Raw genomic sequence first — 21742 nt, 5'->3', positions numbered from 1 at the left:
TCAAACATGTTTTTGCAAATGTTTTTGTCATTAAACATTACTTCATTGAGTAAACTATCAAAGGTTTAATTACTGATTCAATTTATATACTTAACTAAAGTCAACTTTAAGCTGTTTTCCTGATTATAAAGATAATTTTGAGATTATTTTAGACAATGTAGACAATTATGAAATGCATAAAATATAAATATCTTCCCAAATTTCAATAAATAGAATTAGTAATTGTCAAAATTTTAGGATAGATGTATTTAGTCTTCTGTGTATTCGAAGATTTATTATATTCATATAATTATGTATAGTTGTGCATTGTGACTTGTTCATTCCTCATTTCAGCCATATAATTTCCTTGGGACATTAAAAACACTCAAAGATGGGGATCAGATGGAGGGGCAGATAAAACACAATACTCTGTAAAGCAATCCCTCATGGAAAGTACATTACTCAAGTCTAGGGACCTCCTTGAGTATGTGGGGACACACTTGCTCATGATCCAGGGCTGACTGAAGGTTAGGGCTAGAGCATAGCATCAAGACCCTATTGAGGAAGCTGTTGGTCTCTCTCATGGAATAGACAGAAATTTTTAAAAATCCCTAAAAAAATCATTTTTAAAATCTCTGCATTATCCCTCTGAAAGGATTATACTATAGTTCTACCATTTAATCTTTACTAATATATGCTCTCATGTAAAGTGAATGAGAGTGCTTATTTCAATATCAGTTTTAAGAATTAAGTAAGTTTCAAATTATTATCAATTTAATTTAGTATAGCTTATTTCTTATCACTTTCATTTTCTTGTTTTTGATTATGAATGAACTGGAACAGATGTTCAAATGCATATCAGCCATTGTCATGCCAATTAATTATCTATTGGGATTTAGTATATTATTTGTTTATTTTTAATTTGCCAGAGGGTATATGTGCTCATTGGAGAGAGACAGAGAAACAGACAGAGGGGAAGCAAGAAAGCACCTCCCATAGGGAATGTAATGACCATGAAAAAAATCCCTTCTCCATCTTTCCTTCCTTTTTATATTTTGGGCATGCGTGCACATGTGCCTAGTGCATTTCCCAAGCTCCCAGGTTAGAACTTGAATCATCGAATTGACCATCTGGTATCCAGCTCAGATAACCACCAGGCCACTGGATAGCCTTATTATTTTTTTGGTTTAGGATGACCTACAAGTCTTTATTTTAAGTTAAAGGCATTAATACTTTTCAAGTACACTACAGTTGTTTTTCCATCTATAATAGCACATTAATTATATATTTATTTGATGTACAATCATGAACTAATAAAAAAACTGGAAAAAGGTTTGGGAAAAATAGAAAATATCTGTAGATTGATCTAAATCCTAGCATCATCTATTAGACTGAGGAAGGACCATTAACTTGAGGGTACTATCTGAGTGAAAATCGAAATTTCATACAAAGCCTGCCTCTCAGCTTCTGGCCTTTCTGTCCCTTCCTTTCCCCGCCCCCTTCTTTCTTTCTTTTTCTTTGTTCTTGCTTCTTTCTTTTTCTATTCTCTTTCTCTTTATCTCTCAAGAAATAACACCCAATTCACTATCACAAATTAAAATTCTGTTCTACTTATTTGTTTTTGTTGTAATTTTAAGTAGGGATTTTGGATTTTGTAATTAATCAAAATAATTTTAAATATTTCTGGAAGAATTATATCTCATTTTACCTTTGATTCACTAGCATAGTTTATTATAGCATTATATTTTCTAGAAAAAAATGAAACACTTGAAATAAATTGTATGTGATTTAGTTTGCATCTTTGGGCTGAATTTTCTTGAATTTATTTATAATATTTATAAAAATAAGAACATTAATCTGTTTTCTTTTGCACTGTTTTGCCTATAATAGTTTTATAAATTTGGTGGGAAGCTGTATAGCTTATACTTTATGAGAGACTTTTAATAATGTAAGAATTATAAGATTCATGAAAATTTAACAGAGATACACAAAGCTTCATGAAATTAGAACTTGAACATTCTTACTCTTTTAAAAAATTGTATAAATTTTGATATCTCTCATGATTAATAATTTATTTAGCCATAATTTATTTAGTGATAATTTTAGTTTTTTATTCCTCTGTGAATTTTTAAATTTACTTTTAATGGAAAATAATCTAGTGATCGCTTCGGCAGCACATATACCAAAATTGGAAAATAATCTAGTTTATTATGATTTTAAATTTGTAAGCATAAATTTGAGTTACATATTACAGTTTGTAATATACTTCCTCACTGATAATTTTTGTGTGCTTCTCATTTTTGCTTTTCTAATAATTTTTACATAAAAGATTTTGCTTTGGTATGTTTTATTTATATAATTCATTAATCTTTACACTTATTATTTTTCCTGTTTTAATGTTTTATTTTTTAAAATAACTATTTTATTTAACACTATTTATGTATTTATGTATTTATTTATTTATTTTATAGTTTGACCATAAGAGGGCAGAGCAAGAGAGAGATAGAGAGAGGAAAAGTGAGAAAGCAAGCCGCCAGGTCCAGGACTCAAACTGCAGGGTCATGTGGTAGTCCAGTGCCCTTAACCACCATACCAACTGCCAGTCTCTTTATTCTTTTTTCTGAAACTAGCTTTGTTATATTTTTCCTGCTTTGTGGTTAAATGATAAATTAATTTAAAAATTTGTGTTTATTTTCACATTAAAATATCTATAAGTTATTTTTTTCAAATTTTGTCATAACTTGTGCAGCTTGGAATGTGAAGTATTAAATATAATTTTTAAAGTATTTTTAACCAGAATTTGGATTTCTTTGATCAATTTTCTTTTTCAAAAGAATTATTTATTTATTTTAATTTATGATTATGATTTTTTTTTAAATTTGCTTTAGGGCACATGTACTCACCAGAGAGAGACAGAGAGAGAGAAGTGGAAAATGAGAAGTCAATTCACCAGGTCTGAGACCAATGGTAAGCCATGTGGAAGTCCAGTGCCTTAACCACCACACCACCTTCTGGCCCCAAATTTATTTTCAAATTAAAATTTTGTTTTTTTATATTATTTTAAAAACAACCAAAATATTGGGCAATGCATAGTCTTCACTGTATATTGACTTGAATTTTCTCTGTTTTATTGGAAGGCTAGTATTATGATAACTAAATGTTCAAATTTCAAGGTGTATCTCAATAAAATGTTTGTCTCTCTCACAGAACAGTCCATGTGGATTTTATGGTTAATATTTTATGGTTAATAGAGGGGGAGAGAGAGAGGAAGTATATAAATGAAAAAGTATGTGGAAAAATATAAGAAAAGTATACACCCACACACATATGTATATATGTCTATGAAAGTCTAGGCATCTTTTAAGACCTACTGAGTTTTTTATCCCTTACTAAATTCTGCTTCCATGTGTAAATCTTCTATGTCATGCTGTTTCAGAACAATTGTTCTAGAAGAACTTCAAGGTTCAGCCTGTTTCTCCAAACTTTAGGATAAGCAAGTTAATATGTATCTATTTAAATCCAATGAATCTATTGAGTTATATATAGTACTTTTGGTGGAGTGTTCTAGGTAAAGAACAAAGAGGCTAGAGCATCTCATGTATTTATGTTGCAGACTCCCAGAATTCTCCTTCTCTTGCATGATCCCCTTAGTATCTTGCTTTGGGTTTGCATTACTCTTTGATATCTACTCTTGGATTTGTTTTCCGGATACTCTTTCTTTGAAAAATTTAGTTGGTTTGTGCTTCAATTTGCCATTGAAGTTGCCTGTGATTTTGGAGGGTATCTTATTCCCAGAATGAGCAGTAACTAGAATGCAAAAGCATTAATAGGGCGGCTTATCTAGATGGACCCCATTATGGTGACTCACATCTGGATGTGGACTGTTCATGCCATGTATTTCAGGAAGGCCATGTGCAAGAGGAAATACTTGGCCACTAAAATCAGAATTGAAAAGAAAAAGGAGAAGGTTCTTGGCACTGTCACGAAACCAGTTGTTGGGGACAAGAATGGTGGTACAAGGATGATTAAACTTTGCAAAATGCGAGGTATTATCCTACTGAAGATGGACCTAAAAAATTGTTGAGTCATGGCAGAGAACCCTTCAGTCAACATGTAAAAAAGCTGCAACCTGACATATCTCCTGGGACTATTAGATTATCCTCACTGGATGCCACAGAGGCAAAAGAGTGGTTTTCCTGAAGCAGTTGAGCAGTGGCTTGCTACTTGTAATGGGACCTCTGGTCCTCAATTAAGTTCTACTGTATAGAACACACTGGAAATTTGTCATCACAACCTCCATAAAAATTTATATTAGCAAAATAAAAATCCCAAACATCTTACTGATGCTTACTTCAAGAAAAAGAAGCTGTGGAAGCCCAGGCCCTAGGAAAGTGACATCTTCGACACAGAGGAGAAAGATGAGATTACGGAGCAGTGCAAGGTTGATCAGAAAGCTGTGGTGCGGTGGCTTGCAAATTTTACGAAAACTCAAGGTCATTCCTCAGCTCCAGGCTTACCTGCAATCCATGTTTACCCTTACAAATGGAGTTAATCTTCCCAAATTTGTGTTCTAAATTTCTTGCCAAGAACCTAATTAATTAAATAACTGATCGAGAGAGAGAGAGAGAGAGAGAGAGAGAGAGAGAGATCTGTCTTCATTCTATTAAGACCTTCAACTGATTTGATGTGACCCATGCACATTATGGATGGTACTAGCTTTGCTCAAAGTTCACTGATTTAAATTATAAATGCATCCAAACCCTAACATACCTCCACAGAAATATCCAGAATAGCATTTGACCAAATACCAGGGCACCAGGAAACACCCAAATTGATGTAAAAGTAACCATCACATCATCTGTCCATCTGACTCACAGGTAGACAGACACAGGGAGGAAAACATGTCGGTCCTTCTCTTTCCAGCTATGCTCATGAAATACAAAGCCCATATTTCACATCTAATGATGTCTAATGTATTTTTCTTTCTGACACAAGTCTTTTGAATACTGTGTATACCTACACCTAGAACAGTCTATTTTCCTACATCTCTTGATTCTAATCTTTATAGGCCTCTGCAAGGCTGACCTCCCATATCCTCTTTACTTATTTTAAGTAACTGCTTTTCAAAATAACATTAGTGGGACCAGCAGTTAGTGTAATGGCTATGTCGCTGTACTGCCACGTAGTTGACCCCATTTCAAGTCCCAGACCCGGTGGCTTAAACTCATGCTGGGTGTGTGTTCATGTGTGCCCAAGATCCCGAGAGGAGAATGAAGGAGAAGGGATTACGGCATGACCATTCCCCCCTAGGGGGGTGATTTCTCGCTTTCTGTCCCTCTCTGTCTGTCTGGCTAGTGCATGCACCCTATAGCAAAAACCTTTCCAAAAAAATAAATAAATAAATAACATTAGTGAAATTTGATTTGGCTTTCTCATTCACCACCTAACGTACTACAAAGCCAGTTCTCAGTATTTAATATTGGGAACCAGTTGCAAGTTTAAATTGTCAGTTCAGGGCTGGCTCTGTGGTGCAATAGAAATGTGTTATTCAAAAGAAGTCATGTCCCACATGACCACTGCAGTTCAAACTCCTGGCCTGGTCAGCCTGAAAACACACCAGGCACATGTATGAGTTCTAAGAGCCAATGACCTGGAGGTCTGGAGGATGGGAATTGCAGTATGATCAGACCTTGTGGAGGAATTTCATTTTTTTTTTCTCTTCCTCCATCTCTGTCTTTATGTGTATGCACATTATCATGAATAAAAATAAATAAATAAATAGTTCAATGTTTCCAGAGGTCAAATCATGGGAAAAAAGAACTTGACATATTCATGCTGAGAAAATTCATTTTCGATGTTGTAAAGACATACAGTGATTGAATGTAAAAATAAGAAAAATAGATAAGAGGAAAAAAAGAACCTGATATATTAAGATACATTTATTTTTATCATTATTGTGTAAGTCGTGCTGTGAGATAGAACATTTTTTCAAATCTATTGTTTTGTTTAGTCTAAGCTTTTCTACACAAGCCCACTTTTTCCTGGCACCATTTTCTTCTGTGTAACAGAAGCGATAGTGACCTGAGGATGAGGACCTATCCTCCAGTGACTTTCTCTCCGTGTGGGTGACACAGCTTTGGGGTCCTAGAGGAGCTATTCCAAATGCTGTTTCTCCTTCCTGGAAAATGGAAGACAATAGAGAGCCCATCTGTCCCAGGACTGTCCCAATTTCAGTATGTCACAAAATTGGGAAAAGGGGCTGGTAGGATTCTGCTATACTTTTCCTTAAAAAGCTCCTTATACATTTCCATTTAAAAAATGATAAAATAATACATTTGTTAACGCTAAAAGTTATTTTTAGTTCTTGTCTAAAAAAATAACATCTTATTTTTAGACACTTGTGCAGCATAGCGCAGTCCTCCTTTGGTATTTTTTTTTCTTATTCTCTTGAGATTTATGTCTATTTCTGAGTCTGTTCTCCAAGCCCTCTGTGAGAATGGAAAAGCAATGAACTCATTTGATTTTTGTTTTAGCAATGCCTGTCTTTCCAGTCAGTAAATTGCTCTGGCCATCTGTAAGAAACTCCACTCTCTCTGTCACTGACCTCCTGTTCCTTCCATGTTTGAAAAATGTCTTTTTATTTGTCTTAACGTCTTCTGCAATCTCCGTTTCGTTTGTCACCTTTCCTTTTCTTATCATATTTTTCTTTTACACTTCAATCTTCAAAATCCTTTATATATTCATGGATTTTACATGAGCCTTTTTTTGCCTTGATATTCCATTTTTTGCATTTGGTGTTGGTAGTGCAAGAATTGCCTTAGTGTCTTTAGGTTCTGATGCAGTGTTTTTATTACGCTGATTCAATGAAAATGTAAAAGCGTAATTACTTTTAGTTCTGCTTTATTTCTATCTTTCTTTATAAAGTTTATTTATATGTTTTTCCATGAGAGAGAGAGACAGAGAGAAAGGAAGAGAGCATGAGAGAACTACAAGGTTCCTCAGTAAGATATTCAGTCGTGATCCACCCCTAGCCCCAGTACCAGGGAAACAGACATATATGGGGACACTCAGCATAAAAAGGGAGACCTTGAGGACACAAAATCAGGGTCATCCCATTTCACTGCATCTTGGCATTGTGTCACTGTTGTACCACAGACAAGGCTGACCCGTTCTTTCTGTTTTAGCTTTCAGGCTGAAGTAGTAAAAGCAATATTTACTTATGCAGTCATTAAACAAATGTATACCAAGTATACATGTAATTCTTGTGCTTTCATTCCTAACTTAAGCTTCAACTAAGTTAAACTTATAAAAAAATACATACCTATCCTGGTTCTTAATACAGAGATTTTTTTTTTCCCTTTAGTTTTAGGCTTCTGGGGTACATATTGAGCTGACAAATATGTCAAAATCTGAGCCCCACATGGCCAAGTTCTCTCCGAGGCATTCTATTCCCCTTAATAGATATTGTTGACAAAGAAGGCGAATGTCATAGTGTCTTAAGACATCCAAACACTTGTTAAATAGTAAGGATTGTGTCTTCAAGGAAAAACGTTCTGTAGTAACTGTTTACATGACCTTGCATGAATCCATGTATACAGTGTGTGAAATCTGCTTTGGCTGTGCTAAGACCTTAGCTAAACTCTCCCTCTTTATCCTACTGTCTTTGGAGATATGCTAGAAAGCTCCAGTCATCCCGAAGTGTGTGAATTCAGAAATTCATTATGTTTGTATGGAATAATGTTTTTAGAAAATCAAGATCAAATATGCAAACTGCAAGTTTAAAGTCAAACAAGTTTAGACAAAACAAAACAAACAATAAACCGTGATATTAACTGGATACTTTTTCATATGCCAGGTACTGGCATCAGAAATTTACATGGATTTATTTGTATCAAAATTTAAAATATCCTGTAAGGGAAGTATGTTATTGACCCCCTATTATAGATGTAGAAATTCAGAAAGCAGTCTTAGGTAACTTGTCCAAGTTCACTTAAGGAATCAATGGTGATAAATTTGATGAGGCTGTCTGATTCCAGAGTTCAGGCTCTTACTGTATCCCATCCGGATGCCTCAGCCTGTCTACCCACCTACTTACCTGTCATCTATCTTCACATCAACCTACCATCTGTCTACCTACTATTATTTTTCTACCTATCATCTATGTACCTAACTACCTATCTACTTACCATCTAACTATCTGCCTATCGCCTATCTATATCTTTCTATCATCAATTACCTTTCAATCACCTATTTATAAATAAATCAAAAGGTATACCTTATGCAAGCTGAACACGGTGAATTATTATAAAAATGCATGGCAATAATAAACAGTGCTTCCAGATAGCAGCATGGCTACTGGGTTTTACCTACCTTTCACTCTTTTTTTTTTTTTTTTTTTTAGTGTTATAGGGCACGTGTGCTCACCAGAGAGAAAGAGACAGAGAGGGAAAGTAAGAAATCACACACACACACACACCCCACAATCCTTTCTCCTCCATTCTCCTCTTGGGATTTTGGACACACATGCACGCACATGCTTCCACATGATTTTCAAGCTACTGGGTCCAGGGATTAGGCTATGTGGGAGTCCAGAGGTCACTGCCCTACTGGTGGCCTCTCTACGTACCAATTTTTAAAAATGTATTTCTTTATTTCTTTATTTCTTCTATGAGCAAGAGAGACAAAAAGAAGCGGAGAGAGAAACAGTCCCTCCAACAAGTTTATGATGCCATGATCCACCCTTAGTCTCAGCTAGCCCTGCATCATGGACAAGCAGGTGCCCTGCACCCCTAAAGAGGTCTTTGGATAAAGCCAGAACTCTTCTCATGTGACACTGCCTTTCTGAGGGTTATGTTTTACTGTGTGTCACTGTCTAACCCTTGTATTGCATTGTAATACTCATTTATTTTTCATGGATGGGACACAGAGACAGGTACTGTTAATAGGATCTTGCCACACCACATCCTTCCTGCCCCAGCATCCCAGTTAGCTAGGACCACAGACATATGCCATCATGCCTGGCTTATCTAGGCAGGGGTGAGAGTCAAACCCTAGCCTTCAAGATGGCTTCAGCCATTGTACAACAGCACCCTCTGACTTGTACCACTATGGCAGAGTCCATTTTAATACTTTTTTAAAAAGGATTATTGGGAACCAGCAGTTAGCATAATGGCTATGCCGCTGGACTCCCACGTAGTCGACCACGGTTCGCATCCCGGAGCCAGTGGCTTAAAACTCACACGGGGTGCGTTTGCGTGTGTGCCCAAGATCCCAAGAGGATAATGGAGGAGAAGGGATTGCAGCGTGACCATCCCCCCTGGGGGGTGATTTCTCGCTTTCTGTCTCTATGTCTCTGTCTGGTGAGCGCATGAGCCCTATAGCAAAAACCTCTCTCTCAAAATAAAGAATTATTTATTTAATTTTATTTATTCATTCATTTATTTTCATTTGACCAGAGAGAGACAGAGAGAGAAAGTAAGAAAGCAAGCTACCAGGTCCGGGACTTGAACCATGGTTAGGCATATGGGAGTGTCCAGTACCTTAACCACCATGCCACCTGCTAGTCCTCATTTTAATACTTCTAATGGTTGCTCCAGGAATTAAAATATGCGTCTTTAATTTATCACATTCTACTTAGGTTTAATTTTATGCCAATACCCGTTTCAATCTTTTACAAAGAACTGTGAATGTATAAACCTTGTAGATATATTATATCCACTTTAAAGGATATTATTTTTATTTAAAATAGACATTTGTCTTAAAAGAAAATTATAAAAGAAATAAAAATTAATCTTTAATATGCACAATTTCACTTTTTTTCTTGTTTCTTTTATATATATATACCTAACTTTCCATCTGATATCATTTTCTTTCTTAGATTGAAGAATGTAGTATCTATTGGAGTTCAGTTTTCTAGCAATAAAAACTGCTTTGTTTTTCTAAAAATGTCTGCTTTCTTTTTGATGTAGTTATGAAGCATATAAATGGACATTTTTTTCCAGTATTTTAATACCATATTTTGTTATCTTCTGGCCATAACTTGTATTGTTATTTCTCAGTATATATTATGTAATTTTTTTCTGGATACATTCAAGGTTTTTTTTTTATCTTTATTTTTTAGTATTTTTACTATGATGTCCCTTAATATGGTTTACTTTGTATATAGGAGGCTTTAATTTCACTGACCTTTTTGGATCTATAAGTGATCATGTCTCACCAAATTTTTGAAAACATTTTAAAAAATTGCTTTTTTTTAAAATTTATTTTTAAGACAAGGTCCCTCTAAATTGTGATACTTTTACCCCAGCCTCCCAAGTAGTGAGGGCCACAGATGCAAGCCATCACGCCCAGTTTTCTCAGATAGGATGTCATTCATACCAGCCTCTAGCGTGCGCTTTTCCGTCTCACCCTTCCTGAGAAGCAGGGAGTACATCACCTTGCCCGGCTCGGGCCCTTAGATTGAACTGGGTATCATACCCAGACTTCCCATGTGGTCCCATCCTGAGAGGCACAGCATCTTAGCAACACACATTACCACAGCTGAGCTTCCTCCAAGGCGTATTCTGAGACATCATTCATTGTTTTCCTCTCTCCGTACTCCCCCAAAATATGCACATAGTAAAGTCCTTGTCCCTGAGGTTCTGGTCTCTGGTTTGTACTTGTGTTTTTCTCCCTTCTCCATATTGGGTAACTTCTATGTATTTGTTTTCAAGGTTTCTAAAGCTATTCTTCTCTCATCTCCAGGCTGCTGCTTTGCTCGGCCAGTGAGTATTTCATTGCAGATAGCATGATTTTTAAGTTCTACAAGCTTAATTTTCTTTTTAGAGCTTTTATTTCTTTTTTTTTTTCCCTGAGATTCCCTACATGTGCAATATTAAGACTGCATTTTTTTGTCATTGAATCAACTTATGGTAGCTAGGATTTGCTAATTATCACACCTAAGCTATTTTGTTTTATTGGTCAACATTTTTTTCTTTGTTTTTGAGAACATGTTCATATTTTTTTCATTTTTAGTAATCTTTATTGTATCTTAAAGGGTATATGTATTTTATTGTTATCTCTCAAAGGACTTTACTATTGTTTTATTAAAGTATCATATTTTAACACTTTGACTTAGATTAATGATTTATTTTTAACCACAATACAAATATAATCTGTATTACATTTTTTTTTTTTTTTTGAGAAGTTTTTACTATAGGGCACGTGTACTAGCCAGACAGACAGAGAGACAGAGGGACAGAAAGCGAGAAATCACCGCCTCAGGGGGGATGGCCACACCGCAATCCCTTTTCCTCCATTCTTCGCTCAAGACCTTGGGCATGCACGCACATGCGCCCAGCGTGAGTTTAAGCCACTGGGTCCAGGACTCAAACCACAGTTGGCTACATGGGAGTTCAGCGACATAGCCATTACACTAACTGCTGGTCCCAATCTATATTACAGTTTATTTCTTAATCATGTGTATTATTTAAAAAGAATAATTACTAAGCCAGCTCTGTGGCCTGGTGATTACGGCAACAATATCCCACGTGGCAAGCAGCATGGTTCAAATTCAAGAACCACCCACTCGAGAAACACACAGCGCATGTGCATGCATGCCCAAAATCCCCAAAAAAATCAGAGACAGAGAAGGGATTGTGATATGGTCATTCCCCATGGCGGATTTTTCTCCTCTTTCTCTGTCTCTCTGTCTCTCTCTGACAAGTGTACACATCCTCTAGCAATAATAATAATAATTGCTATCTGCTATAAAACTTTTAAAATTGCTAGGAAAAAAATATGTGTTGATATCTGAATACTTTCTATTGAAAAAAATTACATTTCTTATAGACTTATGCATTGTTTTCACCAAAGATAAAATCTTTTTGTGAAAAATAGTAATAATAACAATGGGAAACATAAAAGTCAACATCTCATACATTTATGTGTCACTCTTTGTTTATTATTGCTATTATTCTTTTACCAAAGGCAATTATATTTATGTGCTTTACTTTAAGATATCTAATTCTCAATATTTATAGAAATAGTCAACTATTTATTGGTTGCTCATATTTTCCATAGGCAGCAGTAATTTTCACAAAGCTTCTTTTAAAAAAAGTCTCCCTTCTAATCACAGTAGTCTATAATGATGAAATGTATTCTTGTAATGTTCTTTGAGAAAATAATTCAAATTATTTAATGAGTGAAGCAGTAATTGCAGCCTTAAGATTAGTCTTTTCTATTAATTATTTTTAGGTTTTTAAGATATTGGTTCTACTAAGATATTGCTTATGAAGAATTGCAGAGTAATTTGCTTTCTATTTACGCACGAGTAAGCCGCCGGATCTAACTGTTGTGCTGTGTACTAACGTGATCTAGCTTGCTCCTGTTAAGCACGAACAAGACACCACCAGCTAATTGGGCAATTAAAATTAAGGAACGTGCAAGCACAAAGAGATTCTCCACATTCAACTCCACTCAGCAGAAAATATTGTTAACTCGACATTAAAATGAGATTCTATCTTAAATAAATACTAGGCTTTGTATTGATCCTTGGTGGATCTAAGACTCTTTTTTTTTTTAAAAAAAAGTCATGCTAAAAACGTTTTTAGATTGGATAGAACAAAATTAAATGTTAAGCTTTGCTTCTTCTTCTGCCACTAAAATTTCAACTGTCCTCTGACATCCTGGCCAGCCTTTGCACTAGAGATGTATAAAATGTCAAAATCCAAACAAAAGCTAGCCATGCTGGAAAGGAATCTATTTTATAAGGACGGTATAAAACTTGACTGAAGTGTAGTGTATTGTAATGTTGATGTTTCTATTCCTTGCAATGGGGATTTTATAGTGGTACTATTTGTTTTAAAGACTTTTGCTGTAGGATACATGTGCTGATTGGAGAGAGAGACAGAGACAGAAGTGAGAAATCACTCCCTGGGTGGACTGTTATGCAACAATCCCTTCCCTTCTCCTCCATTCTCTTCGTGGGATTTTAAGCATGCATGCCTATGTGCCCAGAATGTGTTTTAAACCTCTGAGTCTGGGACTTCAATCATGGTCAAACCCAAGGTAGTCCAGTGCCTAACCACTATGCAACCTGTACATTAACTCTATATTGTGTAACCATGGTTTGCATCACTCCATAACATCTCTAAAATAATATACACATAAGTGTGTCTGCAACATGACTGCATAATTTTCTCATTTGAAAAAGTTTTCTTTTTCTTTTGTTAATCTTAGGAAAAATGTCTGTTTTATTTTTCTTTCCATTTTTATGTCATATTATTTATTTATTTATTTATTTATTTATTTATTTATTTATTTACTTATTTATTTATTTTTAGAGAGATTTTTGCTATAGAGTGCATGTGCTCGCCAGAGAGACAGAGAGATAGAAAGTGAGAAATCACTTTGTGGCCATGCCACAATCCCTTCTCCTTCATTTTTCCTCTCGGGATTTTGGGTATGCACGCATATGCGCTCGGTGTGAGTTTCTAGTAGCTGGGTCTGGGAATCAAACTGCCGTTGGCTGTGTAGGAGTCCAGTGACGTAACCATTATGCCTGATCCCTGGATCCCTGTTATATTTGTTATACTATTCCATGTATTTTCAGTGTCCTTGCAGCTGGGACATACACCTTTGCTACCTTGCACTTGTTTTCTGAGGCTAGAGACTTGTTCTTTTCCAGTAAGCAGGTGGAGTGATTCTCTGTATATCTGTTGATGGCAATGTGCACAAAATGTCTTCATAAGCAATTAGTTTGATCTTCTGTAAGCAATGTCTTTGTTTCCTTGGGTCATTTAATTTAAAGTGTTCATAGCCTGGATCACAGTTGGCATTGTGTGTTTCTGCACTGGTAACAATTTGACTCCTCTGTTTCATGTTAAAAAGATTTTAGCACATTGGACAAGGAAGTTGCTTGGCTTAGGGCTTCAAAGTCAATGTAAAAGATAAATCGAGGATAGGGAAGAACCAAGACTTATCATTTGCTTGGAAGATCGACTTTGCTATTTTTATACTTCCCTAAATATGAAGATGATGATTGAATTGTTTCGAAAGGCTAGCAATTACAATCAGTATGTGAGTTCATATAATTTTGCTTTGTGCACTACCCCATAATCCATATTTGTCCCAGTATATGTATCACACTTCCTGGCTTTCTTTAGCCTAGATAGCCATTTTAATGCTATTGTTGATCCTGTTAGAAAGATGGTAGATTTTCTCATCCCTTAGCAAATTCGAACACAGGAGAAATTATTACAGGGAATAGGCAGTCACCGGTATTATTTCTGTATCTTTGGAAAGGATACAAATTATTCTAAACAATTGATTAACAGAACACCGTGTACATATCATGACTTTTGAACAAGTATAGAAATTAATTTAATTGAATATGACTTTGTAGAACCTCATGGTATATATGTGATAGGACTTAGGAATGAGTGAACCAGTCCAATCAAAAAATATAGCTGTTTTACTCTTTAAAATAGTTTGTAAACACAGATCTTATATTTGATATGAAAATTTCTACTTTTAGCATCACAATTTGTAATGATAGTCACAGAAGTTTGGACCCAATTTTTATTTTTCGGAGAGGTTTTTACTATAGGGCACGTGTGCTTGCCAGACAGACAGAGAGTGACAGAGAGATAGAAAGTAAGAAATCACCCCCCAGGGGGGATGGCCACGCCACAATCCCTTCTTCTTCATTCTCCTCTTGGGATCTTGGGCATGCACGCACGCGCCCGGTGTGAGTTTAAGCCACTGGGTCTGGGACTCGAACCACGGTCGACTATGTGGGAGTCCAGGGACATAGCCATTACGCTAACTGCCGGTCCCCCCAATTTTTGTTGTAGGTATTTTGTGAAGACGATAGAGACTGACATCAAGTGACCAAGATGATAGTATGGAGGCTTCAGGTTTAACTTCATTAATGTCACTTACTGCTATAAGGTTCATTCTTATCAAGGCGTTCCCTAGCTTCAAGGTAAACTAGAGAGAAAATATCTAAAGGCAAAATTAGAGAAAAGCAAATGTTTTGGTCACCACTCTCCTCTATACGTATTAGCTCTGCTTCTGATACTGGTATCAGAGAACAGTCTTAAAGTAAGGTTATGTGCAATTTCTCGTTCTTAACATTTTTAGTGATAAGGAAAGATCGGCAGTGACAGAGACCCAAGCCTTGCATGCATGGTGTCGCTGATGGAGCAATAGCTCAGCACTGTGTACTTGGGAACAGGGTAGAGATAGAGAATCTCAGGTCTCTCCAGACACAACTAAATCAGAATTTGAGTTTTATCAAGATCCCCAGGTAATTTTTCTTTTTTTTTTAGTTATATTTGCAAATATAGTTTGTTATAAATGTTCTTCCATGTATTACTAAAATAATTTCTAATTATTCTTTTGCTCACGTATTTTAACTGACATAACCCCTTTAGAAATTCCTTTTGGGTATTCACACTGTTCGTGTCTCTGAGAACAAATGTGTATATATGTCTTGCCTAGGTTCTAGGTCCTACTACCTTCACAAGTCTATTTCAGACATTTCCCAGGTTTCAGTGAAGCTTAAAAATCTGTACCATGGACAAAAACAAAAACAAAAGCAAAACAACCAGTTACCTATTCCCTCTGGGTGTTGGAAGGACTGTGAAATTCATACTGTTAAATGATTTATAGTTCTTAGAGACAAAGTGTATTTCACATATAATATACGGCAATATAATTTCTCATTTATATTATCTCAATATAATTTCTGGCATTTTCTTGGAAAAAATAGGGGGAGATGATATTTCTTCCTTTGGTTTCTAAGTTGTTTTGAGTTGTACTATTAATTGTTCTAGTATTTCATAATGAATCTGGATATTTTCTGCCAATGACATATCTTTGAACTATTGCAGGATGATTCTTCAGAACACCAAAGAAATTAATGACAGAAAGAGTTCATTCTATTTCTCAGAGTGCCTTATAGAGCTAGAAAGTAGCTGAAACTACTGGAATAATCTGAGTCAATTATATTGAATTCACATTGGGTGATTATGTACTTCTCAGCGTCTCCCTCTACCAGCTGTTTTTAATCAGTCCTGATTCCTTAGTTCAGACTAATGCCCCCTCTACAATGCTGACTCTGTCTTACTCAAGCAAGACTCCTTAATAATTGCTCATCCATTTGGATCAAACTCCCCCAGCACTTTCCCATTTACTTTGTGCTTCTTCTCGGTTATTTCTGACTTCCGTACATTAAAAATTAATGACTTTTTGTTGTTTTCTTTTGCCAAAACTTTACATAAAATGTAAAATTCAGAATGCCTACTGATATTTTAAAATAAAAGAGTGGGGTCCAGAAACGTTAAGAACTTTACTTTACTCAATACCTCAATACCTATGGTTAAATGCTAGACCTGAAAAAAAAATGAGGAAATAGGTATCAATATTCCCATCTTACAATTATTTCCAGAACCCTATCTGTCATTTGTGGTACTCTCTCTTTGCCCATCTGTCTTGTACATTATTTAGGATTGAGGTAAAGTATTCATTAAATTAAAATTAAATAATTTATTTGTATCCCTCACACCTTGACTTCTCTTAGTATCCATTTTCACAGACTCATTGAAAAATAGAACTGACCATACATCTTCCAAGATTTCATTCCTGTGCTTGCATAAAACATTAACTAAACTAAACCAGACAATATTGAATGATTTTATGGAGGGAGAGTCCTCTATCAATTTCCGAATACCAAATTGTCATATTGTGGAGCATCCATAAGTTACTACACGTTGAAAATATGAACTATACATAATCTGGTATCTCCATGGAAGCAATGAAACGTGTCAATATAAATCATCTGTGAACAGCTGAATCCTGAACTTACCCTAAGAGCCAGTCCTAGTTAAAGTAGTTACTATTGCCATTCATGAGACTAAGCTTCATAAAATATTATTTAAATGTTAATATATTTTCAGGAAAAAAGCCTAGAAATTAATCTGAGTCCTGGCTTACAGGTGGAGATGTTCAGCATTAAACTCATTCATTGAATTGTCCTTTTCAGATCTGGATTTTCACTCTGAGAACTAAACAAATTCTTTGTCATTAGTCTATCCCTTGTCCTGCCCTTCCACTTGAGTTAGCAGCAATAGGTAAAATGACCAGGCACAGCATGTTAGCCATATCTTTCTCTGTCCGTTACTGTATCCCCTGGCTTCTGTATAGTGAGCCAGTATTTTCACATGGATTTTAACATATTCTCAAAATTATTTCTTTCTTTTCCCCATCTGCAAAAACCCACTTTTCTTTCTTTTTTTTTTTTTTTTCCTTATTTGTATTTTCTGAGAGGTTTTTGCTATAGGTTGCTTGTTCTTGCCTGGAAAACAGAGAGGGACAGAGAGACAGAAAGCAAGAAATCAGCCCCCAGAGGGGACGGTCACACTGCAATCCCTTCCCCTCCATTCTCCTCTTGGGACTCTGGGCATACATGGACAAGCACCCTATGTAAGTGCCCAGTCACCAAGTCCAGGAGTTGAACCATAGTTGACTATGTGGGAGTTTAGCAACATAACCATTATGCCAACTGTTGCTCCCCCAAAGCCCACTTTTAGTGAAAATGTTTCAGGTGTTAGTCTGGAAGCAAAATATTAAACTAATGATTTTATGCTGATTATTAATAATCATTTAATTTGATATAACAGTATTTAGAGAGAGAAGAGAAACGTATAATTATTCTAAGCTCTAAGGTATTTCCTGTGGTGCAATTCCAGTGGTGATAAAATGTCTCTGGACAGGAGCAGTTTTCTTCCCTTCTTGTTGCAATTATCTTTAATGAATGATGTGCTAGAGCTCATTTATACCAACTTCTAATAACTATTTATGGGAAAAAATGATCTCTATCTTTATTCTAGTGAATGGCAACAACAATAACAACAAAAATTAAAGAAAAATTAATAAAAAACAAAATGAGAGCGCATGTAAAATATATTTAGAGAGATGGCCAATGAAGTGCTCACTGAGAAGATGCTATCTGAGTTGGGACTTAAAGGAAGGACAAGAGTGAACTTTGTGGATATCTGAGTAAGCATATCCCTGGGAGAGTAAATGATGGGTACAAAGATCCTATGGCAGCACTAAGCCTGGTGAGTTTGAGGAAAATAGAGGTAGTGTGGTTAGAGTTATGTGAGCCAAGTGCAAGGAGCCAATTACAAGAGCGCAGAAGTAAGCGAGGACCAGTCATGGAGGGCCATGCGGTTATAATATGTAGGGACTGTGACTTTCATTATGGATGAGAGAAAAGGTTTTTTTTCAAGCATGTTGAGCAAAGTAATGACATATACATTTACTTTTTAAAATGGAATGTATCTGGTTGCTATGCTGAGACGAGATCGAAGTGGGGAAAGAGCAAACATAGGGAAGCCTACCTGAAGGCTATGCTATTATCCAGGTGGCGTGAACTACTGTGACTACAGTAGATAGTGAAAACCAAGTTGGTTTTCTGTGTTTTTTTTTGTTGTTGTTGTTGTTGTTGTTGTTGTTGTTGTTGTTGTTGTTTGAAAAGTTAATAAAGTGGAGGAAAAAAAGTCTAGGGCGACTTTAAGGTATTTGAGCATCTAGACATGTGGGCTTTTGCAGGAGTCAAAGTATGGAAGGGAAACATGGATCTTAATTTTGGGTTAAGATTATATTTGAGATGATTGTTACACTTGAAAATTGGGATGTTGAATAAGCGATTGGATATACTTAAATCCAAAATCGAAGGAAAAGGCACAAGCTAGTCATCAGCAAATTAGTGATATTTGAAATTATGTTGTGGGACTGTAGTACTTGGGAACTAAAATATAGGTAGAAAAAAGTCTGTTATAGGGGCTGGCAGGTGGCATGGTGGTTAAGGGTGCAGCTGGACTCCCACATGGCTGACCACAGTTCGTGTCCCGGACCTGGTGGCTTGTTTTCTCACTTTCTCTCTCTTGCTTGTGCTCTGTCCCTCTCTGGGCAAATGAAAGTAAATAAATAAATGAAGTTAAAATAAAATAATAATTATAAAAAGAACTTTAAAAATAAAGTCTGTTATAAGAGATAGTCTTTGGACCAGGCAGTGGCATGGTGGTTAAGGTGGCTGGATTCAACATGGTGTACTACACAGTTTGAGTACCAGACCTGGTAGCTTGAAAAATATGTCAGGGATCTGTGCATGCATGCCCAGATATTGAAAGGGAAGAGAAATGGGAGAGAATGAGATTAAAGCATAACCATTCTCCTGGGGCAGGGGCTGCTTTCTCACTTTCCTCTTTCTCTCTTCAGAAAGCATACAAGCCCTTGGGGGCAGAGGGGGTGGGGGGGAAGGAAGAGTTTATCTACACTATTGTAAAAAATTACTACAAATATCTCTTCTTCTTCCACTTTTGCACATGCATTGTGTATAAACAAAACATTTACACTGCATCTTCTTTACCCAAATCTTGTAAACTCTTAGTAATGAATTAAGATTTAGCACAGCTATCCCATCCCCAATATATCTAGAGAACAGGTGAGTTGTCACTTTATGTAGAATTATAGTATCGCATATTAATCACTTTTATTTAACTGAAATCCTTTGTATCACCTTTCTCACCCATGAAATCATAAACCTCCTAAAGACAAGGATCACATATTCCCAATGCTCTGGGATGTGTCTAAGAAATTGAAAATGTTTTATGTATTGATGAATGAAGCAAACATAATAATAATAGAAAGTGAGAGGGGAATGAGACTAAAAAATTTCAGAGAAAGTAGTGAGAAGAGATGTGGGGGAGAGAGAACAATATGCATTTTATCCTGTATGTAAGTGTAATTCTCAAAAGCTGCTTGCAATTTTACAAACACAGAATACATACTTAGCAGAACATGGTTCAATTTCCTCCTCTGTGAAATGAGAGTGTTGATCTAAGTCCTGTTCAGCTTTAAAATGCAAAGACTATATGACTCTCGGATTCCCCAGAGAAATATGATCTTTGATTTGGGGATGTTTCTCCTTCTCCGAGCTTGGTCATGCCTGGTGCTGTAAAGCCCCTGTGTCAGTCGTGGACACCCTCATCACCCTGTTTTGTCTCACTTCCCCTCCAGCTCTGATTCCATAGACTTTAATACCCTTATTATTTCACATTTTATTACTGCTTGCAAAAATTTGTATCTGCTGTCTTTGCAATATTTGTATTTTCTCTCGATTGCCTTTATTTGCCTTCCCAGTATGTAAAGAAAGAAAGAAAAAGAAAGGGCTCTGTTTCCTACCGCTTTTTGTTGGTGTATTTTTCATTTGTGACATAAGGAAACAAAATTATCAGTAAATGTCATTATTTAAAAATTGCCGGAAGAGACATGGGGGAGGGAGGGGAGACATGACAGGATTTTCCAATGATTATAATTTATTCACTTGTGGTTCTTCAAAGCAGTTTGCCATTGAAACATACTGCTCCGTGTTTTGTAATATATCATTAAATACCCATTAATGAAGACCTCTCTCTCTCTCTTTCCTGCTTCATTCAAGAGGTTGAGGTGGAAATATAAACCAATAACATATACACTGATACGGATTTTGCTAAGAAACTGGTACTTTAATTCTGCCTTCAGTGATGACTCATTTCTGAAATTAGGCACTTTTTCTTTTTTAAGAGATTGCTTTTTGCCTTAGGGCATGTGCACTTACCATAGAGAAAAAGAGAGAAAGCCAGAGACAGTGAGAGAGAATGTGAGAAATCACTCCCCAGGGGGGATGGCCACGCCACAATCCATTTTCCTTCTTTCTCCTCCCAGGATCTTGGAGACAAATGCACGTGATTTTCAAGTCACTGGGTCTGGTATTCAGACTGTGGTCAGCTATGTGAGTCCAGCAATGTAACCACTATGTCATCTGCTGGTCCCCGTATCAGGCACTTTTTACATCAACTCTAAAAGTGCAAACCTTTATTCTTTTACCTAGATTAGAGAAAAACCCCAAGGAAAGAAGCATTTGTTTTAGAATTTGGTTGTTTATGGTAAAATTAAATAAAGCCCTGAGTCTAAAACTCATTAAACTAAAACATATTAGGTCAACTTTAAATCCTTTTCTTACTTAGTGCTTAAGAAAATAACACAGGCCCATTAGTCTTCTTGTTCTTGTCAAATATAGAAACTGGAGCTGATTTTTCATTAGAGTGGAGATTAAATTTAAAAACCAGAATAATGAAAAGTTTAAGTGATACTAAATGAGTCATATTATGTTTGTAACTTAAATTCCCCCTTTCAGATTTAAATAATTAGAGAAATGATCTTTAGTATACTGCTTTAGCAGCAATCCAATTATGGTGTCTTACACTGGACCTAATTTTCTGCTATTAATTGTACATATTAATTGAAAGTCATTTCCACCAATTGAAAGGCAGTTGCTTAATGAGTTTCTATAATGTGAACAATTCTGTGTGTAGTTCTAAAGAACAGTCACTTTCAAACTTTTTAAATTAAGATTCACAGTTAATAAATGTTTTATGTTGGGCCAGCAAATGATATGGTGGTTAAAGTGGCTGATCTCACATGGGTGACTGTGTGGTTTGAGTCCTGGACCTTGTAGCTTGAACAACATGCTGGGTGCATTTGCATATGTGTCCAAATCTCAGAGGAAGAAATGGAGGAGAAAGGATTGTGGTGTAACCATTCTCCATGGAGAATGCTATTTAACTTTCTTTCTCTCTTTTCCTCTTTCTCTCACCTCCCTCTCTCTCTTTCTCTCTGGAGTGAGTGAAAATGCCTTCTAGGAATAAAAAAAACATATATATATATATATATA

Source organism: Tupaia chinensis, unplaced genomic scaffold (genome assembly GCF_000334495.1).
Source record: "Tupaia chinensis unplaced genomic scaffold, TupChi_1.0 Scaffold000654_1, whole genome shotgun sequence".
Classification (NCBI taxonomy): domain Eukaryota; kingdom Metazoa; phylum Chordata; class Mammalia; order Scandentia; family Tupaiidae; genus Tupaia; species Tupaia belangeri.
The sequence above is the reverse complement of the archived record's forward strand: the minus strand, read 5'-3'. Positions refer to the sequence as shown.